Below are 17254 nucleotides of genomic sequence, written 5' to 3'. Positions count from 1 at the left end.
CCCTCCCCTCCCCTTCTTTTTAAACTTGTGTTTACTCAGTGGCATGTAAGGTCTGAGGCAGGAGTTGAGTACTTTGTAGTATCTGTGTTGCTCATGGTGTGATGCAATCCCTTTGTCCAAAGGGCTCTAATGGCTTCTTGGTGGGGCTCACAGTCAGTGACTGTTTTCTATGTGCTTGTGCAATGGCCTGATTATAGTTTGATCCAGACAATAAGTATTCACTTTTCTAAATGATGCTGCGAGAATTCAGGGATTTCTTACTGAGTGTTGGATGTGTTCATCAGATGTATGTGCTTGCCATTGGATATGCATGTGACTTTATGGTCAACAATTTCATCAGGTAAAAGTATTTCTGGTAGCTTCCATAAAGGATATATTTTCTGAAACGTATTAGCTTGATAGTGTTTAAATTCAAGATGATTGCCAGATTACCTACTGTACCAGTATGTTGAACCAATTTCCATTTTTCTGTCACTGCTATACACTGGCATTTCACAGACTGGGACAACCCCAACTGTATATGACTTTTTTTATTTTCTGTTGGAGAAATGTCATTGGCCTTTTCTGACCTTGTCCTATGGTCACACATGAGACTTTGAAAAGTCTTTTTACTCGGCTTCTCTCTTGTTACAATAATATTACAGAGTACTACTTCCTGAATTTCCTGTTAGAACATAACAGTTTTTACAATGGTGAAGCTTTAAATAGAGTTTGAAATATTTGGCATCAGGATAGAGATTTTTGTATGCAATATATTAGCATGACTTTTTAAACCCTTAAGTAGGGTGGCTTGTGCAAGAAGCTTCTTATTCCCTAGTAAATCATAGAATTGTAGGCATCGGAGGCAGCTCAGGCGACCAGTCCATCTCTGTTCTGCAGCAGAGCCAAGGACTATTTCTGACAGTGATTTTCCTAACCTTTCCATGATAGACTTCAGTGGTGAGGATTCCAAGGCCAGCCTCAGTGAGCTGTTCCAATGTACTGCTGTTTTTGTTAGTTATTTTGTTCTAAGAGCTAACAAATCTTCTTTTGCCACATGGTAAGCAGTTCTTCTAACCTTGATAGACCTGAAGAACAGTTGATCACTGTCATATTCATAAAAGCATCTTGCATATTTGAAGACTTATGTCTTCCCTCAGTCTCTTTTCTAGACTAAACAAACCCAAATCTTTTAGCTTTTCTTACTGGATCATGTATTCCAACTTGTTTTTTTTTTTCTGTTGTTCTCTGCACTCTTCAGATTGTCTGTACAAATCAGAAAGCATACTATTTAAAATTGGACGATATTTTTGATTTGAGGCATTCACTAATACCAAGAAGTATAGAATGATTTCTTCTTATGAAATGTCATATACTTTTTGTATCTGCAAGAATCATACTGCTAATTCAGTTTGTGCAAAGCTGTGTCTAAGATTTTTCTGCAGTTTTGCAGCTTTCCTCTGCTTTGTAATTGTGCGTTTGATTTTCCAGCCCAGGTGCAAAACTTTTCTTCCCATTACATCTTGCTGTTTTCAGAGCCAATGTGATAATTAGAAACTCTTTGAATCCTGTTTTGTGAAGGTTTTTCCACTCTTCGCAGCTGGACGTCTTGCAAATTTGAGCATACCTTAATATTCCATCCTTTTACTTGTTAATGAAGGCCCAGAATAGAACTGGGCTTTAGGGTAGCCTCTTGCAAAACCAAGCTTGATGTATATTTTCCACTGAGTTACTAATAACAATACAGTTTTCAGCCAGCCTATAGTAATATAATAGTAATATCCTCTGTGGAACTTCTGCTGGCTTCCTGATGAAAGCATTGGGGACTGGGCTTGTGCAGCATTGTGTCAGTCTTTCTGAAGTCAACATCCTGTCTTCTGGTTCCCCTTTCACCTGTGGGCCATAAATGTGTAACTAAGGAGAATGTTCGGACTGGTCTGTCATGATTTATTTTTCACCTCCATTAGGAAAATTTGGCCAGAACACTACTTGTGTCTCTGGTTCCCTCAGCCCTTCCCTGGAGCCAGATGTCACTTCTGTGCAGTCTGGTCTGAGTCACACCTGGCTGTTCTATTAGTGCTTGTGTAGAGCATTGGGCAATGGCTGAATTGCTAGTTGAAGCTTGGCACTGTGTCTGTTATCTCATGGATTTGGGCTCCTGGCAGGCAGGCAGCTAACACCCTAGGAAGCTGGGTTGACAATGGATGTCTCTGTTCATCTCTGAAAGAATTTTAACAGAAAAAAATAAATCTTGCCCTGATAATCATCAACCAAGCAAACAAAAACAAACACACACACACACAAACGCCGCCAAAAACCAAACCAAAACAAAAAAAAAAATAACCCAAAAAGACAGAACCCAGCAATTTACCTATAGTCTGATCTGTTCAGTACCAGGTTTTCCAGTACTGAAATGATCCCTGTACATTTCCCAAATAATTTAATGGCAATAAACATACTCATCAGCTGACTCGTCCTTCAACCTCTACAAGAAAATTTTTAAAGGGCTACTTTATTTTTCCCCCCCTTCATTCCTGGCAAATGCACAAATATCTATCTGAGGTCACATTACTTAAATAGAAACTAATAGAAGAGCTGGTTGTACAAATACTTCACAATCTGGTCACAAACATGCTCTAAGACATGCTCGTCTGCCTTGGGTGAAATTCACCTTGGACAGAGACAAGAATTGCACCTTTTTAACTCAGAAGAAAGTTACTATCCACCTTGTGCTTTAGTCAAGCTAGAAATAGAGTGAACTGGGAAAGCAAAATAGGGATTTTAAGACTTCTGGCCTGCCAACTCTAGCTATTTATAGCAAAAGAGAATAATCATGGAATAAGGTGAAAATATTTCATTTTTATAGCCCTATATAAGATGAAGTTATCCTTAAGTGAATCATAGCCTCTGAACCAATAAACAATGGAGTAATGTGTTTAAAAAAGAAAAAAATATTAATGAAAACATGACTTTATTTGTCTCTTCTGGAAGCTTTCTGTGTCAGTTACAGTAGTAAACATGCCTCCTGTGAATCACTGGAGACGAAAAACAGACGTATACTTGGGCTTAAGTGGTTCATATGGGTTTGTAACAGTTTTGTATCTTTTGAGCATTCAGGAAAATCCGGCCTACAGATTTTGAACTGTGATTCTGGCTACAGAGGCACAACACATTCTTTTCTGTTTTTAATAAGTCTCTCTCTTTGTGCAACAAATCCTTCTAAAAAACTGCACCAGCAGTGCTAACCAATGGGTAGCAGCTAGAAGCTGTGGGGAGAGGAATTGCTTTGGCTGGACAGAGACTAAGGGATTTGTACACACAAATTTCTATTGTTTTTAATAGGAATTTGGCTTCAAAAATCTTAGCTTTCATATGTGTTCAGTCTCTAACAACTGGAGGTCTCTAACCCTTCATTCCTATCTTCCTGGATCAAATCCTCCATTGGCTGATGTACCAGCCAGGGGAAAGTAGATACATCGTTGTGCACATCCTTTCTTAAGATTCCTCCCTTGTCAGGTGCACTGTGCTGCTTTTCTGAACGAGAGCACCCACCATCTGCTGGCGAGAGCTTATAGCGGAAGGAAGGAGGGCCGGTATTTCACCAGGAGTGCAGAGGTTGCTTAATAACCTTAAGCAGGTTTACAATGTTATAGTGTGGATCAGTTTTTCCCTTTCATTTTCAGTGGCTTTTCCGAAGATTATGAGAGACTTTATAAAAATACAGAGCCCTTATATGTGTTATCATTATTCCATACCTACTGGCATACTGCCATTCTGATTCTCCCGTGCAAAATAATGTAAGGAAACTGAAAAGTAAATGTTTATGAAAAATTCATGAATAACACCAGAAATTGATTACCTCAGTTTAGTTCAGATGGAAAATCTGAATGAAAACCCAGAAACTTAAGTATATAACAAGGGGCTGCTAATTTAATTTCTGATGACCTAAGTGACTGAGAACTTTAGAATGATTTACAGTAGGCTATATGTTAGTTTAATGCATTCAGTTCATCACTGGGTTGCTTGTAGTGAATATAATCTGGTAAGGTGATTGTAGGTGATGATAAGATAGTTGCAAGCAAAAGGGAAGCGTTTGCAATGACGTTTACATTTTCTCTACTCTTTCAAATGACATAAATTTATATGGAAGAGAACTAGATGCACAGGGACAGCATTAACTACTACATATGCCGAGGAAAAATTGCAAGGGAGTAGATTCCTGAGGTGCGGTCAGATTAACATATGTTCAGTGTAAGTTTGTTAATGAGGCAGATGTCAGAGAAATGAATAACTTAGAAACCTTGATCAAGGCATCAAGACAACGGGACACATCATTTTGACACAAAGAATTTTTACAGATTGCATGGGACTGGCAGTACTCCAGTATTAGTTCCAGACTGAAATGAAATTCCATTCTATATCTTTCTTTGTGTTAGAAACCTGAGTACCAAGTGGTTATTGCACAGAACTATATTACGTGCACAATTTAAGCACACTGAGTACAGTACACGATTATAGCTCTATTTTAAAGCACACTTCTCTTTAACATGTTTTTACTTAGAATGGCTCTGTAGGTTAATATTGGACTCAACCCATATACACAGTGCATGGGATTCTGAAGTTGCATTATCTGCCTGTGCTGAGCATAATGAAGAGGGAAAGTGCTCTCCAACTGTATGAAAAGAATGCATGATTGGTCATGATACTTTTGCTTTTCTGCCCATTGCAGCTGATGCTTTCATTCCAAGAAAATAAGCACTCAGTGCAGAGAAGGTGGTGGCTGAAGGTCTCCACCTGTTGCCATAGACATGTGGCTTTCTGGCAACATAGCACAATTCTCTGCACAGGCAATTGAACTACCAGGGCTAGTGGGCTAGATGGATGGAAGGAATTATATTTAAATGCCTCTCTAGTGTTTAAGACATCTCTAGGTGTCACTGATATTCCTCTGCCTTCCCATCTACCTTTTCTCCTCCTATGCTAAAACTTTCTGGGCCAGTTTCTGCTAGTGAAATTGCCATGGGATCTATTGGTCTGTTTTTGAGTTTGTTCTGTCTGCCTGAGTCCTGACCACATCAAGCTCTTGGTCTGTGGGCCACAGTTTAAAACAGAGAAAAGTGCTCTCATCCCCTTTCCTGTTCCACTTGTGGTTAGAGCAAAAAGTGTGTGTGCAGTATTTCTCATATTACATACAGTTTTATGAAGAAAAAGTCTGTTTTCTGATATTGAATCAACTACTCATTAAGGTCCTTACCTTTCTAACAAAAGATTTGTGCTCAGATCTTTTGCCTATTTTTGCATAATCAAAAATCTTTTACCCAGGAGAAAGACTAGCTAGGGTTGGTGTTTTTGTTCTTGGCATCCCTCTATGAACGCTCTGGTTTATTTTCCTTTTTTTTTTTATATTCAGAGGACAAGAACAAGAATGATTTCTAGTAAATGTGTTTTAGGACACTTAACAGAGAAAGGAGAGCTAGGTTACTATAAGCTGAGACTGATAGGTATCTAGAAATTGGAATATATATATTTTAAAAGGAAGAAAATAAAATTGTTACGTGCATGGGAGGTGGGCAAGATGATGGAAACCAACTGTGGCAGCTTGGTGGCCTGCCATTCTGCTGAAAAACGTAGGTTAAAATCTCTTGGTGAAGGAAGGGCATGGAACCAAAGTGGAGACAGATGAATGTCCTGACACTTGAGTGACAGCATACAGTCTCCAGACACATTTGTAAATGTCTTTGCGTGTATGATCTTATATTGCACTTGTTTCCATGTTTCCTACTGGCTAGCTTAAGCCCTCTCTTAGTCTGCTGCTGTCTGCACATCCCATTTCAGTGTGCCTGAGGCCTCTGATTGATTTATATGTTGCTGCCAGCTTGAGACAGCTAATGTGGTTATCACCTCCAGCTGTTTACCCCACCCTTAAAGTGCTAAATAACTCCAGTGGCTCTGCAGCTGGTTTACTAACAGCTCAAATATCAGTGCATGGAGAGTGAGGGGAAGCTTGGGTACAGTAACCTCATCAGCTGTCTGAAACCAAACCATCTCTTCTTGCCCGTCAGAAATGGTCGGCCCTCATATTGTGTGGGCCCCAGGTGCAAGGCAAAGCTTCCAAGTGCCCAGGTGCTTTTTCACATCTAGCTAGAAGCAAAATAATTATGTTTCATGGTGCTGAATGTAGCCCTTAAACTATTTTAATTTCTAAAATAAATGCCTGAACTCCATGCATAATGGGGAGCCCCATTATTTAGGTGCTGAACTGGTAAGCACTATTAAGATTGAGGAAGCCAGTTCTTGAAGTGGGCACATCAGAAATGTCCCTTGGAAATGAAACCATCTGAGGTTGGGATTCCGCTAGCTATACAGGGTTCTGCATCTGAATACATTTTTTAGACTCAGTTTATAGCTGTTACAGAATAACTGGTCACTCTCTTATAGAATAGAGCATCTCCTCTGGAAACAGATGTCCAAACAGGTGTCCACCTTAGCTGCAGACATTTTTTTTACCAGATCCCAAAGTGAAATGAGATGAATCTTTCTTATGGAAAATATGCAGAAGCTTACCTTGAGTTGCAGTGAGTCGAAATTTGGTTGGTCCTTGTATCCAGGCACAGCTCCTTTGTGTATCCTTCATGCCTTACACTTTTGAGAAAAGCTCTCATGTTTCTGAGAGCTGCCAGTATTTCTAGTAGCATGAGTTCCTTCTTGGTGTCCTCTGTGGTGGTGGAGTTGGAGTTGGGTGTCCTCCCTGCTCTGCGGCATGATAGGAGTACAGGATCTGCCCCGGGTTTGCATCTGCTGAGCCTCAGCCACGCACTTTGGTTGGATCCATTCAGCAGGGCACTGGGACATGGTCATTAAACAAGGGTAAGGACCTCGCCCTCCAGCTCTCCCTCTCCCCTCTATGTTTCAAGTACCACATAATACAAAATGCACTCTAGTTTCCCAATTGGACATCCTAATGTACCCTTTTGTACACCAACTTTACAGCTGACTCCAGCTCCTATAGAAAAGGAATATAGTTCCTCCTAGGCACCCAAACACAAGTTAGATTTCTCTAAGTGCTCATCTACTCCCTAGTGGTTTTTGTTTTTGTTTTTTTTTTTTTTTTTTTTTTTTTTTTTTTTGTGTGTGTGTGTGTGGTGTGTGTGTGTGTATCCAGAGTCAGTTGAATTAGGATTCTCTGTTCAGCATTGTGATTTAGAGGGAGAAGAGAAACTTCTGTGTAGAGATGTCAGCAATATCAATTGCTCTAAGTTTCCTGGAAATATCTAGCTCATGTGAACTGTGAAAAAAAACTGTGCTGTGAAGAGTTATTGGAAATTAGACTATCTGTATAGATGGAGTGAAATTCAAGCTTCCTCTTTATGTCCAGGTTAGAATCACAGAGGTAGGTGCACATAAATAATTTTTTCCTTGAGTTTTTCATCCAGTTATTTTCCATTTCTTTTTCTTTCTTGTTTACAGCCCTTGTGATTATATAACAGTTCTCAAGAGGAAGCTGCTAACAAGCCCATCTGATATTTTGTGCCAGCTGTTTCAGTGGAGGCGTGTTGGACTGGAGTGAACTCCGCCTTCTTTGACAAGGTATATTATATGAGTAACATCATAAAATATATTTCAAACAGAATGATAGTCTACTTAACCTCTTGGTACTCTTTTCATTAATTTCTTCTTGGATCAATTATTATGTTTTGCCTGTCGCAAAACTGAACTGAAAATTCCTCTGGGCATGGAATGTGTCATTCGTTTAAACAACATCAAGGCACACTGTTCATGTTTAATTATTACTTTAATGCAAGTGCTAAACTGTTTTCAGTCACATCTAACAAACATGTTTTCTGGGAATGGTTGCTGCCTGACCTCAATTTGGGGACAAGTTAGGCTAAGCCTTGAAATGCTGCATCAAGCTGTCATTCCAAATAGAAGTGAGCTCTGTCACCCTTGCATGAACTACATACTGTTACATGGATGGTCTGGTGAATGGAGAACATATAGACTGCCCACCAGAATGGACATTGCAGTATGCTGATTTATGATGAGTAAATTCTAGAGTAATCCTATTGATGATGCTTAGAAACATCTGTTGACAATGTAGCTAAGTAGCTAAGCTAGCAACATTGTATAGTAGATGAAAGCCACCTGTGGTGAAATCTTTTTTAAAATGTATATAAATATTTCTGTCAGTGTTGTTGCATCAGTTCTTTTTCAGCATATCCTTTATGGGATGACACATTTATGCGTAAATGGTCAGAATATTTATAGGCCCAGTTCTAGTGGATCGTGAGTATACGACTAAAGGTATTGCTCAAAAAGCCAGTTTGATGCAACATGTAGAAATGAAAGTCACTTTAGTTACTTTTAAAACCAAACCAGAAATGTTGTTCAGGATCAGGTGTATGGAGAAAGCAGGGTCTGAATTGTGGGTATGTGAGAGATTTGTCTGAAACAACAAAGAAACAGTAAAGAAACAATAAAGACAGGAAGCACTGTGATATCTTATACCTTGATAGACGTTGGATTTACTGTGTTTTGATGTATTCCATATAAATTACATTATGAACAATGAATTATGGTACATCCACAGTCATTTCATAAGGCTAATCTGTTCCAATTTTAAACTAAGTCAGAGCATACATTCACTTGACGTGGAATAGCATTCACCTTGTTCACATCTTAACAACTGACTAACACAATGTTGATAACACATATAAAGATTCAGACTGGACTTAAAACTTCACACAGGCAGGACTCTAAGGTTTGAGAATTTCCTTCGTATCTAAGAAAGATCAGTTGAGATAATTCATTATATCTGTTGGAAGATTTGCTTTGACATTTGAGACCAAATTTTGCTGGATTTCCCTTTTTCTCTCCTCCTTCCCTGCCTGTTTTTCATGTTTCTTCACTGGGCCTTTTTGAAGTCATAGCTGAAACTCATTGCTAATCTTTCTTGCTCATGACCTTGTGAGCAGACAGCAAGACCTGAGTAAAGTTTGACAGCTGCAAAATGTAGCATATAAATGCTAGAAATGTCTGCTTCTGTTACTGATAGCCAAAAAGCTACAACATACTCTAACAAGATCTTTTGAAAGAGGACTTACAAAAGTGAGTGACTGTGAAACTAGCTGCCTTTTGCCGCCCTTAATATAGAACCATTAAGAGTTTTAAAACTTCAGCTTAATGTTTTAGTTCATAGAAAGCTTTCTTTGTAAATTTCCTGGCCCAGAGTACTCTTGCTTTATGCTTTTGCCACAGTACTCTGTTGGTTTGTCCTGGTTCGAAGGAATAAATCCTGTTTTAAATTTCCTTGGTTTTTTTATAACAAAGGGCTCTGGAGGAAAGAAAATCTTTTAATCCTCCCAGCAATAACCTGACACGACCTTCTAAACACACTATTAGCTCAAAAATATCAGCAATATTTTGTAGCTGTCTTAAGAGCTTACAATAGAGATGGACCAAATATTGAGAAGAACGATTATACTTGGATCTGAGGAAATCAGTATCTTCAGGACAACTACATGTTTAAAAAGGGCTAAATGTTAAAAAGTATTTAAAAAGCTGCGTAGTGGAGTATTGTTCAGTAGTGGTGACATTGCACAGCCAGTTTTCTGCATGCTCTTTCTAGGCTTGTGATTTCCTCACTGTCTTAGCATGAATTACTTGCTTTCTTTGTGCTCTTTAGTTACTCCAGTCTGCTTTGTCCTTCCTTCATAAGAGCTAAGCTTTTAGAAGATGTTCAGAGCTATTTTAGTATGCTCAGTATGAGATATTTCTTAGAAAATTTGCAGGAAGAACCAATTTTCTGCAAATCTGGTCTCTCTATTATATCAGTGGGCTGCCAACTATTGCACATAGCTTAAATGTCAAATAGGTATTTTTAAAAAATTAATACTGTTGTATAAATGTAAGTACATTAACCTAACTCACATGGAAAGAACCTTATGGTACTAAACTGTCACAAAGTTCACTTAAAATTGAGGTCTTTGCACTTACAGGGAAGAGAGAGATAGGATGTACAGTAGAGAGAGATAAAGGTAGTAAGAGAAGATAAAGAAAAGAAATCCAATTGCTTTTGGTAACTTGGGTTAAAGTAGCTAAATTCAGAGATAAAAAAGGGTTTTAAAGCTAGAAGTTGCTTTGATACTTTTAAGTACTTCAGTTGTTCATTTTGGTATGCAGCAAATTCTTGATAAATCCTACAGCCATTACTTAATCGTTCTATTTTGAAATTTATGTTAAGAATCTGAACTAAACCTGGAGAAGTCAATGAGAGCCTTTCAGTTGCATTAAGCACATACAGCAAAATTATAGCTAGGATCACAGATAGACATGGGGAAGGTGATGCCACAAAGTGGGAGTTACCTAGACCCACACTGCTGTGTGCAGCACTGTCTCATTCTGACTCTGGAGAGGAGAGTGCTTTAAAAGTGTAGTTCCTACTTCAGATTCAATCTTAATGTAGTTGAGCAGTCCGAGAAATGTGAGCTTGGTTGGTACCAAGTTCCTGCTCCCAGATGTGAGAACATTTTGGGGGAAGGGAGTATGATATGGAAAAGTGTGGCAGGAGCAGCCAGACATGCTGGCAGCGTGGAGGCTAGAGCAGCAGTTCTTTTGCCCATGCCACTGGCTCTCACACAGCCATTATGGCCAAAGTATCTGTAACATCCCTGTTTGCAGCAGGGATTGACTGTAGTCTGACTATAGAACAGCTGCCACACCTTCAGCTTTGGCACAAGTTTCTGTCTTGGGCACAGTGCTTTTCAAAGACATGGGTGCGCTCATCTGTGAGCTAGCTGTTGATGTACAGGTTGGTCTCTAAACTTCGCCCGCTAGGAAGCTTGGACAAATGTGTCATCTACTCAACTTTCAGATTTTTTTCTGTTGAAATGTTTGAGGTCTACTTTGGTACCTGGCTGGTGGTGAATGCATTCTTCCCGCTCCTTTACAGGTTTGAAATACTGTGTTTTAACCAACACGCTAGAGTTTATTTAGATAGAAGTATGGCTGGGATGCACCTCTGTCCTGCTGATGTTATGAACTTTGCAAGAAAGACCTCTGTGGTCTCCTGATTATTCCCCCTTAGCTGTAGTGCTGCCCAATTCCCAGGCCTCACAGGTTGCTGCCGCAGGGAGGAGACTGTGGTAACTGTCAGATATGTCATTGATACAGTCCTATTTAATTAAAATAATATTCCACTAGTTTAAATTTCTCTGAACACCCTCAACTGTTTTTTTGTTCAGTTCCAAGTCCTCCAGCAGCCAGCACTGTGCCCAAAAAGCTTTCTGCTTTTCTTTGAGGGCCATGCTGCTGTCTTCACTAGCCTCTGTGGACCCATCTCTGGACTGTCTCCTTGCTCTCCTGCATGTTTTTTTACTTCTGACATGAAGTAGTTATTCTAAAAAGCAAAGTCCAACTCCCACTTCTGCATTTTACTCTGGGGGAGATCCTTCAGGCTGCGTGGCCCAGCTCCTCCTCCAGCTTTGTCATGCTGATTTGCAATTTAGCCTGTAGCTCCTATTGTTGTATTTATTGCTAAACAAAAGGAGTATTTTTTTTTTTTTTTTTGCTCTCTCACTGCTTAGGCTGAGTAGAAGATAGTTGTCGTGTCCACTAGCTTCCATGAGCTTTGTGGGTACTGCTGAACAGAGGTCTTGTGTGCTGAGCACCACCTCATCTTCAGCAAGACAAGATGCAAAGAGCTTGGTGGCCTGGCAACTTCAGTAATCTTCCCTAGGCTGCAAGCATTCATATTCCTCATGGCTTCAAATGGGCTGCTTATTCCTCACTGATTTAATGGTTGACTTCTGATGTTTTTAGATGAGTCAGATGTCTGTAATAGTGACACTACATCTATGTATGTGGTAAATGTGAGAGAAAACAGATGTGTATAAAAATCACTGAGTTTGATTTGCAACAGTGAACAGTATTTTGATTAATCATAGCTGTATAGCTAATGTGTACTACCTCTCTAGTGGGGGGTGGAAATTACTTCTTTCACACCTATGTGACTTCTACCTTCACATTTGTATTTTTTCTAAAACTCGACCTAGAGTACTCTAGAGTTAAATTCAGGTCTCTTTGTTTTAGGATTAATTGTACAATCACTGCAGTGTTTTAAAACAGTCTTGCAACCTTAAATTTCAACATTGAAAATTTCTGGCAATATCTGAACTTTGCTCATATGTAAAAGGAAATGAACAGTAGCTGCTGAGTAAGTGTCATACATCAGTTGTTCCCAAATAGATTTTTTCCAATACAATGTGAATTTATTTGGTCCGGTTTTATAAGTTGTCTCAGACCAAAGCTGAATCATTTGCTGAATAGTAGATGAAAGACAGAATCCTAATCCAGGCTTAGTCTGACACTCTGAAGCAAAGAATTTCAAAGTTCCAGAGATCAGAAGGCAAAGAATTTCGCAAATAAGTATCAGCCAACTCCTTTTCCTGTAAGACCTGAGGTTGAATAATGAAAGACCAGTGGCAGAAAGTAATAGCTGAACAAAGAAAAATGAAAGGTCTAACCCTATGAACTAGCTTTAAGGTCATGCACAGGATCTTACAAAATGAACACAAATTCATTACTGGAAGAAACCAGAATATAGTCTTTAACACAGTACGATATGTCAGATCTGATCAAGTCATATATATGTGCAAAATTCGAATAACTGGAGTTTGCTAGTGAAATTAACAGGCAGCGCAGAGAGGATTTCCCTAATGAAGCTTCTAATTTTCTGGAGATACTTCTCTGGATTGCTAACTATGATCTGGACAAATCATGAGACACTGGACAAATCATAGGCACTTTATTTCACAAGTTTCCGTGTGTCCTGTAACAGGATTTTGGGAGATGGACATATAGTCTGCAGTGCTGATGTTATTTTATTGACTCACCTACTCCAGTGTTGAGGTTTCAGGAACTCTCCTGCTCTGTAGAACCCTTTTTAAGCCCACATCCTCTGGCTTAAATAAAGACTATAGAATGCTCTAAATGCACTAACAAAGGTCTGGGTTTTTTTTAGAAGTATGTAAGATATAAGTCCAGTAAATGGGGACTGAGCATAAGTATTAGATATCTTTCATTTTTTGTACTTGATTTTGAAAGATGGTATTTCTCAGAATAATGTGAGAAGACTTGGAAAGCTGATTTATTCCTGTTGTAAGATAATTCTGCAAATGACTCAAAAGTGCAGTAATTTAGAAATCTTGAGGTTCTTTCTATATCTGGATTTATGCATTCAGCAAGCTTTTAGTGAAAATATATGAATCTTTGGTAATTACTTTAATTCATGAATAGAACTTTAACTGAGCTGAATACATGAATGTACCTTACAGTGTTCAGGCTTTGTGAGACATTTCTGCTAAATCGGCTTATGAATTTCCTTTTGATGAGCTTAATTGTTGACAGATTTTTCAAAAGCCAGCAACAGCTTTCTTTGCTAGCTAGTATTCACATGAACTGGATAGTCTTGTGAAGTCCTTTATTCAATTTGCATAATATTTTGCTTCTGCTGTAAGATGAAGCGAAATCCTTTGTAGTGAAACCAACAATGTTAGACATATTAAAGGCATCAATCCTAATCAAATAAAAGAAAATAGAAAATTCACCCTCCCAGCTTGTTCTTCAAGATTTTAGGATATGTACATCTAGAAAAAATACATATTTTTTCTTTTTTTTTCTTTTCAAAGAACTGTTATGAAAAGGGTCCTAAATAATGTGTTATCTCCTATTCAGAGAAGATATTTTACTGGTTACTTAAGCACATCTATAACTGTGCTTTTCATCTGGGATCCCTCAAGTCAGAACGCACTGCAAATGCTAATATATTCATTAAATCTAGTAAGCTTTTTTGTCCGTTTGCATGCAAGAGACAAATTTTATATCTTATATATCCAAACGTTTTATTGCTATGGTAATGTTTTAGAATTTCTACCTTTGAATACTATTCCCAGGGTGTATAGGTAGGAAGGGAATTAAATGTAAAATGAAGAGCGGGATCTCTGGCCATAATGATGGTTGTGGATGTCTGAGGGTAGTGAAGCATGCAGAAGCCTTGAAAATAACTGACCTTCTTTTCTCCCAAACATTTCTGAAGAATTCTTGCCCGTTAATAATGCCTTAAAAGTAATAAAGTCTGGGATCTGTGCATTCTAGCCAAATGAGGCCACATCCCACAGTCCTTGCTTTGTGTTTACTGGAGTAAATCTCCCATTTGCTCATGATAGGATGAGGTCTGAGAACTGAGTAAGGATGGCAGGATGGGAATTGGTTTGTCACCTCTGACAGTGGGTTTGCAAACTGCTGGAACCACAAATGAGCTCAGTGTTTAGCAAGATGGTGGATGCCAGCATGAAGCTTGGAAGTGCCAATTTTAATTAAAACCTGCACTTTCAGATCAAGTTCTTAGTTAACAATGGGTGGGAAATTCTTCCCACCATATAAATTTTCTGAATGCTGTATTGACTGGCAAGATGGGGGCAGCTTCTCTTTCCACAAAAGTACTGCTACCATCACCTCCCCCAGCCAGAAGAAAAAGACTACATTGTTTGTGGAAACTCTCCGTGTTCATGTCCTGCATTTCAGCCAGAACAGACAGATTTTATTTTGTCCTCCTCACCCCCCTTCCTTCATTGTTAACAATGGAGCAAACACATGAGATTAACATGGCTCTTGACATGGCTCAGTTGTTTGCCATTTGGAAACTACTGATTCCTCAGTTGTATAATTGTAAAAATTAAAAAAAAAATAAAGAAATAAAAATTAATCAAAAGATTCAATTATTTTCTGTTTATTCTAAAGATAGGGAGAACAGAGTAGTAGGGAGAGAAGGGGGGAGCCAACAACAAAAAAACAAATTAGTTTAAGAACCAGCATGTTCCCCTTACTTTAAGGAACACAGTAAACATTTCAAAAGTGCATGCCAGCTCATTATCTAACTCAGTCTTCACTGACTTCATGAAAAACAGCAGCAGTTAAGCAATTTTTGCCAAAGCAAATTTGGGTACATGTATTGCTAAAAAAAAATTTGACATCTGCTCCGTACAGGTTCCTTAATCTGCCACACAGAGGCAAATCAACATTTCATTGTTATCCTTTCTTTCTGATGTTTAGCCCTTTCTTGATTGCTCTTCTGGTCTGTTTTGAGCATTGTTTATCCAGAGCTCTGGTATGACCTATGACTTGAATTTTTGGCCAGAAATGAACCTCTCCAAGTGTTTAAAGATGTAGACACAGCGTCAGTAATATAATCTGCATGGTAATATCTGTTTGAAAATACCTCTTTTACAAAGTTTATTGTTTTAAAAAAATCTGTTTATGAATTCCTTCATTACCTAAGTTTTAAGAGTTAGTTTCTCATTAACTTCACTTATTTTTTTGATGAATGTTGTTTTGAATACTCCAGGTAGCTGCCTTTTTCATTTAATTCAGTGAATACTTGTAATTGATATTCAAATGTTTGTCATAATAATTTTAGTAAAGTCTGTATTCAGTTATCATTATTTATTGTGATAACAATAGATACAATGGATTCCATTAATTTGTTCACATTGATAAGTTACTAATTCTTTGGGAAACACATATCTTTCTATGTCCAAAGCATATTAATTCAGGAGTACTTTGAATCCTATTGAGCTTTGTTTCCTTTGGGAATGACTCTTCATTTAAGAGAAGTGCAAGCATCTGTCGAACAATTGTTTTATTAAATAGTTTAAAGCATATTTCTTTTGAAACAATGCAGGCTTTTTCCCATTGCCCTTACGTTGTCTGGTATGTGCATTACTGTCCTGTTGGCGTTGTCTTTTCTCACCTTAATACTTTCCATTCAAAATTAACATGACAATCTGTATTTTGCTTTAGAATCTATATGATTTTCTGCCATATGCTTAAAATGCAAAGTTGTGCAGTTTTGATAATCAGTTTCTCTATTGCACATGCGTCATATACTTTATGAGTAATGATTATTGAAAAAAATCTTACTTTTTTTTTAATATAGAGTTTCTGATTTCTTTTTTTTTTTTTTTTTTTTTCTGAAAAAACAACCCACACTGATTCAAAATTTCTTAATAAAATAGGGCATTTTTTTGGTAGAAAACAATGCCACTTTATGGTTTTTGAAATATTTATCTCATTTTCCTTTTGGGAAAAATAAAACAGCTGGTGAAATTAGGATTTCAAAATGGAAAAAAAAAAAAAAAAAAAAGCTTAAATAAACACCCATTTAATATTTTATCAAAATGAAGAGTGCTGATGAAATTTAAATATTCTCATTTTCAATAATTTTCTACTATTTCAAATATTCTCTTTGCTATTGTTGAGATTTGAAATCCTCATGAAGACCAAGCGACAGAATGTAAGTTTCTCTTTCTCTCTCTTTTTTTTTTTTTTTTTTTTTTTTCCTTTTGAGGTAATTACATCTGAAATAGAGTATATCAATAGTATATCAATACATTCCAATATTTATTTCATGTCTTTCTTTGTTGTTAAGCAAAGGTTGCTTCGCTTCTGTGGCGCAGTTACTTCAGTTGATGCAGTACAATCTGGAAAGTACATTTACATGGAAAACCAAAGTATTGCACTTTGACTACAGTTTTTATATCAGTAGAAAGGACATTGGTATTGCCAGTAGAAAGAAAAGTGAACTTTGACTGTAAGTGTTAGTCAGAAAAATGTCAGAGGAAGAGCATAAGGACAGCAATCTGCAGTTGGACCAAAGGTTGTTCCAAGACTTTGTATCTGATAGCAGTCAGCAGAATATCCTTATGGACAAGTGTAAGAAGCAGGGCAAGTATAGAATTATTCCTTCTGCTGGTATACTTTCCCAGCTTCTGACAGTCAGCAGTTTTGGGACTCCCTGTGCCGAAGTTGCATCTTAACCATTGTTTTTGTGAACCACTGAGTGCAGAAGCAACAATAGGAACAATGGATCACTGTTCAGCATCAGTGGCAACTGCGCTTAGAAATAAGTAACAGTGCCACTTCAAAATGCTTGACATGGACAACAGAAAGAGAAGAGCCAGGAAATTATAGCAGCACTAAAGCCACACCCATGGCCAGAGGCAACATCTCGCAGCTCCTCCAAGTTGTGAACTCCTTGGGAGCTGAGAATCCCTACCGTGCAGAGAGGTAGGAGCCAAACTCACCCTTATATAAGGCAGCAACTTCTGCCCCTGTGGGTTCTGAATGGGATTTGGTCTCTTGTTCTTCAATGTAGGGGTTCCTCCTTTTGTTTTTCTGCTGAGATTCCTGTTTGGTGAGAGTTGGGTGACCCTGCCTCATG

The 17254-nt window shown here is 38.1% G+C and overlaps 1 long non-coding RNA gene across 5 annotated transcripts in view; it reads left to right on the top strand.

The window, feature by feature from the left end:
* Window positions 1-17254, top strand: part of LOC122180878 — a 397042-nt gene that overhangs the window by 141815 nt on the left and 237973 nt on the right. For all 5 annotated transcript variants that reach the window (XR_006179252.1, XR_006179255.1, XR_006179250.1 and 2 more), the window contains exon 2: window positions 7447-7566. This is a non-coding gene — a long non-coding RNA (uncharacterized LOC122180878). The remainder of the gene's footprint in view (window positions 1-7446; window positions 7567-17254) is intronic.

Source organism: Lagopus leucura, unplaced genomic scaffold, assembly GCF_019238085.1.
Source record: "Lagopus leucura isolate 7727_CA_CO unplaced genomic scaffold, USGS_WTPT01 Super-Scaffold_1, whole genome shotgun sequence".
NCBI lineage: Eukaryota > Metazoa > Chordata > Aves > Galliformes > Phasianidae > Lagopus > Lagopus leucura.
Note: the sequence above shows the minus strand (reverse complement) of the source record. Positions and strands in the feature narration are given on the sequence as shown.